This window comes from Balaenoptera physalus (genome assembly GCF_965194825.1).
Source record: "Balaenoptera physalus genome assembly, chromosome: 9".
Lineage (NCBI taxonomy): Eukaryota > Metazoa > Chordata > Mammalia > Artiodactyla > Balaenopteridae > Balaenoptera > Balaenoptera physalus.
This window is the reverse complement of record NC_138888.1, coordinates 93,974,938-93,987,273: the sequence shown is the minus strand read 5'-3', so window position 1 is coordinate 93,987,273 and position 12,336 is coordinate 93,974,938. Positions and strand designations below refer to the sequence as shown.

Sequence of the window (12,336 nt, the reverse complement as noted above, 5' to 3'; positions counted from 1 at the left end):
GATGCATTCAGCTTCAAGTACCAAGAAATCAAACTCATACAAACAATAAGGGAATTTATAGGCTCACATGCCGGGAAGTCCAGAGGTAGGGTACCTCGACCCAGTGTCTTTATCAGAATCATTCTCTGTGATTCTCCCGTCTTTACCCACTTTTTTGAATTGGCTTTCTCAAGGCTGGTATCAAGATGGCTACAGCAGTTTCTCTGGAAGCAGCATCTATACTTGACAATGGCCAGGAGAAAAAGAGCCAATTTCTTCCAATGGTCCATTCTTAGAGTGAGGATAAAACCTTTCGGCAAGTTTCTTCTCACACCTCATTGGCCCCAACTGGCCACATTTCTGAATCCCCAGTGGGGAGGGATATGAACTGAGGGGCTTTGGCCTAGGTGTGTATGCATAAAAGGATTGTTATGCATACACATACAATCTGGTTTTCTCAGTATGGGTGATTTTGTGTAATTTTTACTTTCTTCTTCAATATCAGATTGAATTTTTAGAAGTAAACATGTATTATTACTATAATCAGAAAAAAATGATATAGCTTTTTTTTTGTAGAAAAAGTGTATTTCATAATAACAGAGAGCTGGGGAGTGTATGGATTTACATATATTTTCTTTTTATCATTTCATTTCCATCTTTGTCCTGTTATGAAGTCTTTCTTTTTTTTTTTTTAATGGAATCTTCCTTTTAAAATGGCCCCTAAAACATTATGTAGGCATGTGAAAAAATTTGCAAGGAGTTTAATTATGTGTTTTAAACGTTAGCGGTTCAATTAACATTTCCTTCTCATCAAACTTCTCCGCTTAGTTGGAACAACGGTATGGTGGACAGACAGGCCTGAATTACATTTCTACGATTACACTTGCTTTATGCCCTTGAAACAATGATAAGTTACGCCCCTCTCATCTGAGAAGAAGAAACACGCTAGTTCCTTTTGATCTGATCCATCCCAGAGCGACCATGAACCAATTCCTACGGAAGTCTCAGCGTCCCAGCAGTGGGTGCGGGGAGAGGTATAGGGTGTCCCCAGACTCGCTTCAGAATTTGATCATCTCATCTCACCAGTTGTTTTTACTCGGACTCTCCTACCCCAGGAAATGCCACCAGCGACATCACGCAGAGTGCGCTATTTTTAGCACCGGGCCTGCCTGGGGAAACTGGAGAACTTGAATACTCCCGGACGAGGAAGTGGAAGGGAGCAAAGGCTTAAAGAGAGAAAGATGAGATGCTTTATCTTTTCCTCCTGTGATTTTATTTGGCAGCTAGTCATCCAGTTTGCAAGGTCTAGGAGATAACAAAGATAAAGTGCTGAGTGGCGAGAGAAGGCTGGGGAAGGAAAGACAGCGTGCTGTGGGAAGGAGTGCGGAGCATTTTTATGTGGAAAGAAGGAAAAGCCATGGAATTGAGTTACTTAAACACAGAGGGAAAGTTAAGGGCACAGAGGCTGTTTTGGGAGAAGTCAGTCAAGACCTGAAGTGAAAAGCTTTAAAAGTTATGAAAGAGTGGCTAAAAAAATCAGATATGACTTAGGATAACTCTCCAGCCATGGGAATTTAGGCGAATTACTTATTAAATTTTGCCATCCAGAATGAGGCAATGCTCAAGATAGTTGTTATACGACATTACTTGGACACTGTCCACCTCTGTTTTGTAGTTTTTCAGCAAAGAGGGAAAACCTGAATTATCATGAACATGGATGGGTTAAGTGTAGTATGAGTTTGAGGGCAAACCAAAGTAAATCAATGTATCTCCTTTAGACACTCTGTGCTAACTAAATGTAATAGATCCCAGGGGCAAGATTAAATAGAAGATAGGTAAAAGCATCAATATTAATGCAATTAAGGAATAAGAAAAAGCAATGTAGTGCATATAGCCTCAAGTTAATATTTAGCAAAGATTATTATTAAACTTCAAAACAGGAAAATATAAAATTAATATTATATTTGTGTATCCTAAGCAAAAGTAAAATAACTCCCTGAAGATATGCCTGCACTGGCCAGAACTTTACAGACTGTGACTTCTAAGATCCTTCCAACTCTCAGGAAAAAAATAATATTATTATTGCTTTACACCTAAAAACACAATGAAAGTTGTCTCTTTTAGTCTTACCTTTTCTTCAACTTGATTCTCTTCAGTTTTCCAGTGAAAAGCAGTTGACACTAAAAGTCCTGGCATATGGTATTTCCCAATCTGCATATATACATCAGCTCTACTCTTCAAGATGACTTGTTATTTTGGTTTTTCGAGAACTTTATAAGATTTTATAATTTGTACTTAAAAGTTGTCAGCAACTTTCATTTACACTTCTTTCTTATTTTTAATTCTACAGGTTCTCCCAATATATCTACATAAAATCCTCCTCAGTGCAATCTAGGAAGAAGTAAATATGCAAAATTTTTTCTCCCCTACCTTTTCCCTCCCCTTGCAATAGTATCCCATTGACTGTATCCAAAACCTAAAATGAACAGAAATAAGCTATAGTTCTTTTCCCACGTGACTTGTTTGAGAGAAGATTCCAAACAACCTAAACTCCCCCCACCACTTTTAGGTGTTTGGAACTGAGAGATAGATGGATGAAAAAATATATATATAATGACAGATAGAAGGAGTCTAAAGGTGTCTGTTGCAGGATAAGTCCCCCAGGAAGTAGATTCTGAGATAGAGATTTGCGTGCAGAAAATTTATGGGAAGTGGTCTTGGGATTGACACCAATGGGGGAAGGGAAGGAGGCCAGATGGCACGAAGAAGATGGGCTGTAATGCAGTCACAGGACTTCAGCCAACTCCTGGGATTAGGTCAGGAGAAGGGCCCCTTCTTTATACTGGATATGAGATTTCGAAGGGAAGCGGTTTGAACCTAGGCAAGGAAGCTCTCTACAGCTGAGGGCAATTCCCAGAGAAAGCTGCAAGCTGATAGCTGTCAGCAGGCAAAATTCCCGTCTCCCCAGTGAATAAGACCTTTAGTCATGGAGTGGGAATCTAGGCAGTGCAGCACAGGATCCAGAAATCATGGAGAACAGGTGTCATCTTTGGGGCAGGTGCTGGCTATGAATGTGAGGTGGACTGACAGTTGAGATAACATTTGACTGGTCCCCTCGCCCACGTACACATTCCTATACCCCATACTTTTCTGCCATTGGCTCGGCAGAAGGATGAAACAGCAGAATGCAGGGAACAAAGGGATCAATTCTTTGCTTTTGAGTTTCAAAAACTTTGGCCTTGGCAAAGACAAAATATTTGGAAGAAGGTAGAAAGTGTAAGAAGAGAAGTTTTCTCAACCCCTCCCAGACTAGATAAAGATTCCCTGGGCTTTGGTAGGGAAAGTATAGAGACTTAGAAGCCTGTAGATTCCTGGGGTACAACTTGGGGAGCTGAGAGCACAGGAGTGAAGAAGATAAGACCTCTGTATCTGCCCTCAAAGAATTTACAGGGAAGATACATTCAACAAATAAATGCGATAAAGTGAATTGATTATTATGATAGAACGTACAGGAAGGGGACCTAGCCTGTCTTATGAATCTGGGAACAACTCACTAAAACAGGATATTAACTGGAAACCTGCAGCATAAGCAGATATTGTCGAGACGGAGAGTGGAGAGAAAAAATTGTTTCAGGGAAAAGGATGATCTGTGGAAAAACGTGGAGGAGGAGAATGTGGCCTGTTTTAGAAGTCGAGAGAAGACCGAGATGATTACTGGAATGCAGAAGAAGAAGAATGGTAGGAAAGGTAGGCAAGCCTGTTAGGAATTTAGTGCTGTAATCAAGAAGGGAAGAGATGGTGGTCCAAACTCCGGAAGAACACTGGGAATGTATGAAATCAAATGGTTTGGAGAGATATTTATGAGTTAACATTGATAAGACTCGGTGATTGACTGCTGTGGGAATAAGAAAAAGCCTGTGGCAAATACAAAAGATCTAGTAGGATTGCTGAGAAATACTGAGGACCCAGTGTGGGATGATGACCAAGAACTTTAGAGTAGCACAAGTTATCTGGGAGCATATGTGCAGAATAACTAATTCATACATACTTATAAATTGAGTTATTTCTGGAGATCTCTTTGCCATTGGTCCTTCTATTCCTATGGAGTTATTTTATACGTTTTAGACTTAGAGAGAAATAACTACCTTTATGAGTTTACTTGGGGACCTTGGCCACATGCAGTGACTTCCTAGAAGGAAGGGGTTTTTTAGGGGGAGGTGGAAATAGGAAGGCGGAGGGAAGGAAAAGTTTTTAGTCTTAGGAAAGTTTACTTTTCTGGCAGCTCAAGGTTATTCTCTCTGGTGAGCTCCACTTATTGATTCATTTGTTCAAACTCTCTCACCGAAGACCTATTCTGTTAAAGGTACCACGCCAGGCTTCGTGAAGGACCTAAGGATGAATAGCAGTTAAAGAGCATTGAGTCCCCTGGCAGCTCTTTCAAGGCCGCCTCCAAATCGCTAGCCCTAAAGGATCACCCCCAAACCTAATTTCCTTTATCAGCACTGTAGGATTGAAAATATGCAACTCTTCAAATTAGATTGAAACCTGTCCAATATACTTTCTTTCCACTTACATTTTTTTGGGAGATCTGATTTCTTCCAAGTGCAAATCTTTTTGCTTCTCGTGGAGGCAAGCACTGTATCAGCTATTTCAATCTTCTGCTCGAAGCCTTATTTTAGGGCTCTCTTTCACTTCTTTTCTGTCCCTTGGCCTAATAATGATAATGCTGTTAGCTAACATGGCCATCTCCCATTCTGTCCTACCCATCTAAGTCATCATTGAGTGTATCTCAACCTAGAACCAACCTTGTTGCTTCAGACCTTTTTTTTTTTTTAATTTTTTTTTTTAAGCAGTTTTTGTTTTTTTTAAAAAATTTTATTTATTTATTTTATTTTTGGCTGTGTTGGGTCTTCGTTTCTGTGCGAGGGCTTTCTCTAGTTGCGGCAAGCGGGGGCCACTCTTCATCGCGGTGCGCGGGCCTTTCACTATCGCGGCCTCTCTTGTTGCGGAGCACAGGCGCCAGACGCGCAGGCTCAGTAGTTGTGGCTCACAGGCTCCAGACGCGCAGGCTCAGTAATTGTGGCTCACGGGCCCAGTTGCTCCGCGGCATGTGGGATCCTCCCGGACCAGGGCTCGAACCCATGTCCCCTGCACCGGCAGGCAGACTCTCAACCACTGCACCACCAGGGAAGCCCGCTTCAGACATTTTGACTCATGTCCCCTCATTCCTTTTTCAGCAAGCTCATGGTAGCCCACAGACAGCCTTGAAGGCAGGGGCTTATGGGTCTAGACATTGCTTGTTCTTCTCTGACCTTTTCCTTCCTCAATGGAACAACCTCTGGCTCCTCCTGTTCCCTTCCCTCCTTTCCTCCAGTGTTTCCCTCTTTTTCCTCAACTCCTCTTGCTGAGTAATGAAGGGAGCAGAGATCTGTAGCATTCAGAGCTGGGCAGGAGTTGAGTTCTCTCTCCAACTCTCCATTGGAAATACTTCAGGTCAAAAATTGCTGAGATATGGATAATTCTATTAGAATAATAAAATACTGCAATTAGCTTGCTCAGCCATGTGCTAGGTGTATGACTTTAGGTAAGTCATTTTTCTAGGCCTCAGTTTATTGCATGTATAATGAAGCTAATTCATGAATGATAAGTAGAGGTGGATTTCTTAGGAAGCCTAAGAAGCTTGGCTTCAAGGCCTCTTATTTGCTCAGATTCCTTTCCAAGGCCCTGTGAAGGGCCCTGGTAATTTTGCATTATTTTCCTACCCCAATCATATAAACTTCAAACCCCACCATACCTAGCTCTGCCTCTACTGATAGGATTTTATGAGAATGAAATAAATAATAAATGTAAAGTACTTAAGCCAAGCCCTGGCAGCTACTGCTATCACCATTATTGTTAATAATAATACTAAACATTTTTGTAGAAATGACTGTAAAGACCTTAATCAAAATTTAAAAATCAAACTTCAAAAGCAATAAGAATGAATGAGAAATATACATTTTTCTGGTTTTTATAGGGTTTTGTTTTACAATATTAATAAAATTTTAAACACTTTCACATTTATTTTTTAATTATAAAGGTAGTGTATGCTTGTTATAAAAATCCAAACAATATAGTTTAAAATAAAAATCTTGAGTTAGAAGAGGGATCAAGATGATGGAGTAGGAAGAGCCCGAGCTTACCTCTTCCAGCAGAGCAACTATTTCTGAGAACAACCTGAAATCTAGCAGAAAAGATTTCCCACAACTAAAGATATAAAGAAGGAACCACCATGAAATGAGTAGGAGCGGTGGAGATGTAATCTAGTCAGGACCCACCCTCCTGGTGTGGCGACCCATAAGCTGGAAGGCTATCCCGACCACGGAGGTCCTCCCCAAGGAGGGAGGGGTCTGAGCCCCACATCAGGCTCACCAGCCCAAGAGTCCTGAACTGGGAAGTTGAGTACCCAAATGTCTGACTTTGAGAACCAATGGAGCTTACATTCAGGAGAGCTGGAAGGCTGTAAGAAACTGAGATTCTGCTCTTAAAGGGCATACACAAAAACATTCGCTCCAAGTCCCAGCACAGAGGCACCAGTTTGAATGGCACCTGGGTCGGACCTACTTGCTGATCTTGGAGAGCCTCCCAGACAGGCAGGAGGCAGCTGGGAAACCTCCTGGGGACTGAGATGCTAGTGGCAACCATTTGGGGGGAATTTCATTCTACCACACTGATACCAGCGCTGGTGGGAGACATTTTGAAATCCTTCCTCTAGCCTATTAGTGCCAGGGGCCTGCCTCACCCACCAGTGTACCCACAGCAGTCAGATGTCATCGGGCCTTGCCGCTAGCTGGGCAGGGACCAGCCCCACCTATCAGCACACCTAGAGCACTCAGCCTCATTACAATAGAAGGATGCACACAGTCCACATAGGAGACACCCCTGGAGCATGTGGCTATGGTGGCTAGAGGGTACCATGCTGCTGGACTCCATAGGACATCTCCTACATAAGGCTACTTCTCCGAGATCAGGAGGCATAAAAGACCTACTTAGGACATAGAAATAACACAGGGAATTAGGCAAAATGAGGACAGAGGAATACATTTCAAATGAACAAAAACGGCCAAAAACCTCAAAAAAGAGCTAAACAAAATGGAGATAAGCAATCTACCCAATGAAGAGTTCAAAGTAATGATGATAATGGTGCTCACCAAACTTGGGAGAAGAATAGATGAATACAGTAAGAACTTCAACAAAGAGTTAGAAAAAATTTATATATATAACCAATCAGGGCTAAAGAATGCAATAACTGAAATGAAAAATACACTAGAGAGAATCAATGGTAGATTAGATGATACAAAAGAGCATATCAGTGATCTGGAAGACAGAGTAGTCAAAATTACACAAGCTGAAGAGAAAAAAAAGACAAAGGATTTTTTAAAAATGAGGATAGTTTAAGGAACATCAGGGACAACATAAAACATACTAACATTCACAATATGAGGGTCCCAGAAGAGAAAAGAGAGAAAGGGTAGAACATTTATTTAAAAAATCATGGTTGAAAACTTCCCTAATGTAGGGGAGCAACGAGATATCCAGCTCCAGGAAACACAGAGAGTCCCAAACATGATGAAGCCAAAGAGGTCTACACCAAGACACATCATAATTAAAATGGCACAAGGTAAAGATAAAAAGAAAATTTTAAAGGCAGCAAGAGAATAACAACTAGCACATACAAGGGAACTTCCATAAGTCTATCAGCTGATTTTTTAGCAGAAACTTCACAGGCCAGAAGGGAGTGGCATGACATATTTAAAGTGCTAAAAGGAAAAAACCTACAACCAAAAATACTTTACCTGGCAAGGTTATCATTCAGAATTGAAGGAGAGATAAAATGTTTTACAGACAAGTAAAACCAAAAGAGTTTATTACCACTATTCTGGCCTTACAAGAAACGTTAAAGGGTTTTCTTTAAGTGGAAAAGAAAAGATTATAACTAGAAATACAAAAATATACGAGCGAAATACTCTCACTGGTAAAGGCAAATATAAAGGCAATAGATCAGCCACTTAGAAAACTATGATGAAGGTTAAAAGACAAACGTTGTAAAATCAACTACAACTACACTAAGTACTTAAGGGACACACAAAGTAAAAAGATGTAATATATGATGTCAAAAACATAAAAGGTGGAGGAGAAGTAAAAATTTACTACTTTTGGGATGCATTCAAACTGAAGCGACTATCAGCTTAAAACTATCTAGTATATATAGGTCAGTATACATAAGCCTCATGGTAACCACAAACCAAAAACCTAAAATAGATACACAAAAAAATAAAAAGAAAGAAATCCAAACTCAACACTAAAGAAAATCATCAAATCACAAGGGAAGAGACTAAAAGAAGAAGAAAGGAACAGAGAAGAACTACAAAAACAACTAGAAAACCGTTAACAAAATGGCAATAAGTACATACCTATCAATAATCACTTTAAATGGAAAAGGACTAAATGCTCCAATCAAAAGACAGGGTAGATAAAAGGATTTAAAAAAACCAAGACCCATCTATATGCTGACTACAAGAGACTCACTTCAGATCTAAAGATATACACAGACTGAAAGTGAAAGGATGGAAATATATAGTCCATGTAAATAGAACAGAAAGAAAGCTGGAGTAGCAGTACTTACATCAGACAAAATAGACTTTAAAACAAAGACTACAGCAAAAGACAAAGGGGGCATTACATAATGATAAAGGGGTCAATCCAAGAAGAGATATAACATTAATAAATATTTATGCACCTAACATAGGATCACCTAATATATAAAGCAAATACTAACAGACATAAAGGGAGAAATTACAGTAATACAATAATAGTAGACAGATCATGGATAAATGGATAGATCAACCAGATAGAAAATCACTAAGGAAACATAGGCCTTAAACAACACATTAGATCAGAAGAACTTAATAAATTTATACAGAACATTCCATCCAAAAAGTAGAATACACATTCTTTTCAAATGCACATGGAACATTCTCCAAGATAGATCACACGCTAGGCCACAAAACAAGTCTCAATAAATTTTAAATGACTGAATTCTTATCAAGCATCCTTTCCAAACACAACGATTTGAAACCAGAAATCAATTACAAGAAGAAAAATGGAAAAAACACAAAAAATTGGAGGCTAAAAAAAAAACATGCTTCCAAACAATCAATTGGTCAACAAAAAAACCAAAGAGGAAATCAAAAAATACCTTGAGAAAAATGAAATCGAAATACAATGTACAAAAATCTAAAGGACACAGCAAAAGCAATTCTAAGAGGAAAGTTTATAGCAACAGAGGCCTACCTCAAAAAATAAGAAAAATCTCAAATAAACAATCTAACATTACACCTAAAGGAACTAGGAAAAGAACAAACAAAGCTCAAAGTTAGTAGAAGGAAGGAAATAATAAAGATCAGAGCAGAAAGAAATGAAAAAGAGACGAAAAAAATCGAAAAGATCAGTGAAACTAGGAGCTAGTTCTTTGAAAAGATAAACAGAATTGATAAATCTCTAGCCAGACTCATCAAGAAAAAAAGAGAAAAGTCCCAAATAAACAAAATCAGAAATGAAAGAGAAATTACTAATGACACTGCAGAAATACAAATGATCATAAAAATTACTATGAACAATTATATGCCAACAAATTGGACAACCTAAAAGAAATGAATAAGTTCCTCGAGATACACAATCTCTCAAGCCTGAATCTGGAATAATTAGAAAACCTGAACAGACCAATTATCAACAGTGAAATTGAATCAGTAATCAAAAGATTCCCCAACAAAAAAAAGGCCAGAACCAAACAGCTTCACAGGTGAAGTCTACCAAACATTTAAAGAAGAGTTAATACTATTCCCACTCAATTTCAAAAAAAAAATTGAAAGGAAGGAACACTCCTAAATTGGTTCTATAAGTGCAGCATTACCTTGTTACCAAAACCAGACAAAGACACTACAAAAAAATTATAGGCCTATATCACTGATGAACATAGATGCAAAGATCTTCAACAACATACTAGCAAACTGAATTCAACAATACATTAAAAGGATCATAAACCATGACCAAGTGGGATTTATCCCAGGGATGTAAGGATGGTTCAGTATCCTCAAATCAATCAGTGTGATACACCATACTAATAAGATGAAAGATAAAAATCATATGATCATCTCAACAGATGCAGAAAAAACATTTGACAAAATCCAACATTCATCTATGCTAAAAACTCTCAACAAAGTGGGTATAGAGGGAACATAACATAATAAACACTATAGGTGACACACCCACAGGTAACATATTATCCAATAAAGAAAAGCTGACAACTTTTCCTCTAAGATCAGGAATAAGACAAAGATGCCCACTTTTGCCACTTATTCAACATAGTATTGGAAGTCCTAGCCCCAGCAATCAGACATGAAAAAAGAAATAAAAGGCATTCAAATTGGAAAGGAAAAGTAAAACAGTCAATGACAGTGTTTTTGCAGATGACATGATATGATATATAGAAAACCCTAAAGACTCCACCAAAATACTATTAGAATTAATAAATTCAGTAAAGTTGCAGAATAAAAAATTAATATGCAGAAATCTGTTGTATTTCTATATACTAATAACAAACTGTCACAAAGAGAAATTAAGAAACAATTCCCTTTACAATTGCATCAAAAAGAATAAAATACTAGGAATAAATTTAACTAAGGAAGTGAAAGAACTGTACATTGAAAACTATAATATATTGATGAAAGAAATTGAAGATGACACAAATAAACAGAGGGATATCCATGCTCATTGATTAGAAGAATTAATATTATTAAAGTGTCCATAGTACCCAAAGCATCTACAGATAAACACAATCCTTATCAATATAACAAATAGCATTTTTCACAGAACTAGAACAAATAATCCTAAAATTCATATGGAACTCCTAAAGACCCCGAAAAACCAAAGCAATCCTAAGAAAGAAACAAAGCTGGAGATATTATGCTCCCTGATTTCAAACTATACTAAATAACTATAGCAATCAAAATTGTATGGTACTGGCACAAAAACAGACACAGAGATAAATGGAACAGAGGGGAGAGCCCAGAAATAAACCCATGCTTTTATGGTCAACCTATTATAAAGGAGCCAAGAATATTCAATGGGGAAAAAGCCTCTTCAATAAATGGTGTTGGGAAAATTAGTGAGCTACATGCGAAAGAACCACTTTCTTACACCATATCATGGATTAAAGACTTAAATGTAAGACCTTGACACCATAAAACTTCTAGAAAAAAACATAGAAAAAAACTTTGACACTGATCTTAGAAATATTTTGGGGGTATCTGTCTCCTCAGGCAAGGGCAACAAAAGCAAAAATAAACAAGTGGGACTACATCAGACTAAAAAGCTCTTGCACACAAAAGAAAATCATCAGCAAAATGAAAAGGCAACCATCTTAATGGGAAAAAATATTTGCAAATGATGATATATCCAATAAAGGGTTGATATCCAAAATATATAAAGAACTCACACATCTCAATATTAAAAAAACAAAACAAAAACCAACAACCTGGTTAAAAAATGTGCAGAGGATCTGATAGATATTTTTCCAAGGAAGACTTACAGGTGAGCAATAGATACATGAAAATATGCTCAACATCATTAATCATATGGGAAATGCAAATTGAAGCAACAGTAAGATATCACCTCATACCTGTTAGAATGGCTATTATCAAACATAAGAAATAGCAAGGGTTGGCAAGAATGTGGAGATAAGGGAACACTTAAACACTATTGGTGGGAATGTAAACTGGTGTAGCCACTATGGAAACAGTATGTAGGTTCCTCAAAAGATTAAAAATAGAACTACCATATAATCCAGCAATTCCTCTTTTGAGTATTTATCCAAAGAAAACCAAAACATCAATTCAAAAACATATATGCCCCCCTATGTTTATTGCAGCATTAGTTACAATAGCCAAGATGTGGAAGCAACCTAAGTGTCCATCAATAGATGAATGGATAAAGATGTGATATACATATACAACGGAATATTACTCAGCCATAAAAAGAATGAAATACTGTCATCTGTGACAATACGGATGGATCTAGATGGTATTATGCTAAGTGTAATAAGTCAGAAAAAGACAACTACTGTATATTCTCACTTATATGTGGAATCTAAAAAACAAACAAATGAACAAACAAAACAAAACAGAAATAGATCCATAGATATAGAGAACAAACTGCTATTGCCAGAGTCGAGCTGGGTGGTGGGGGTGGGTGAAAAGTGTGAAGGGGATTAAGGGGCACAAACTTCCAATTATAAAATAAATAAGTATGTAATGTACA

The 12,336-nt window shown here is 37.9% G+C and overlaps 1 long non-coding RNA gene across 1 annotated transcript; it reads right to left on the bottom strand.

Moving 5' to 3' along the window:
* Positions 1–655: 655 nt before the first annotated feature.
* Positions 656–11,176, bottom strand: LOC309666691. Its single transcript, XR_014267247.1, has 2 exons — positions 5,184–11,176; positions 656–4,799 (listed from the first exon to the last, which is right to left on the bottom strand). It is a non-coding gene; the product is annotated as an uncharacterized lncRNA (long non-coding RNA).
* Between the last annotated feature and the right edge of the window lie 1,160 nt (positions 11,177–12,336).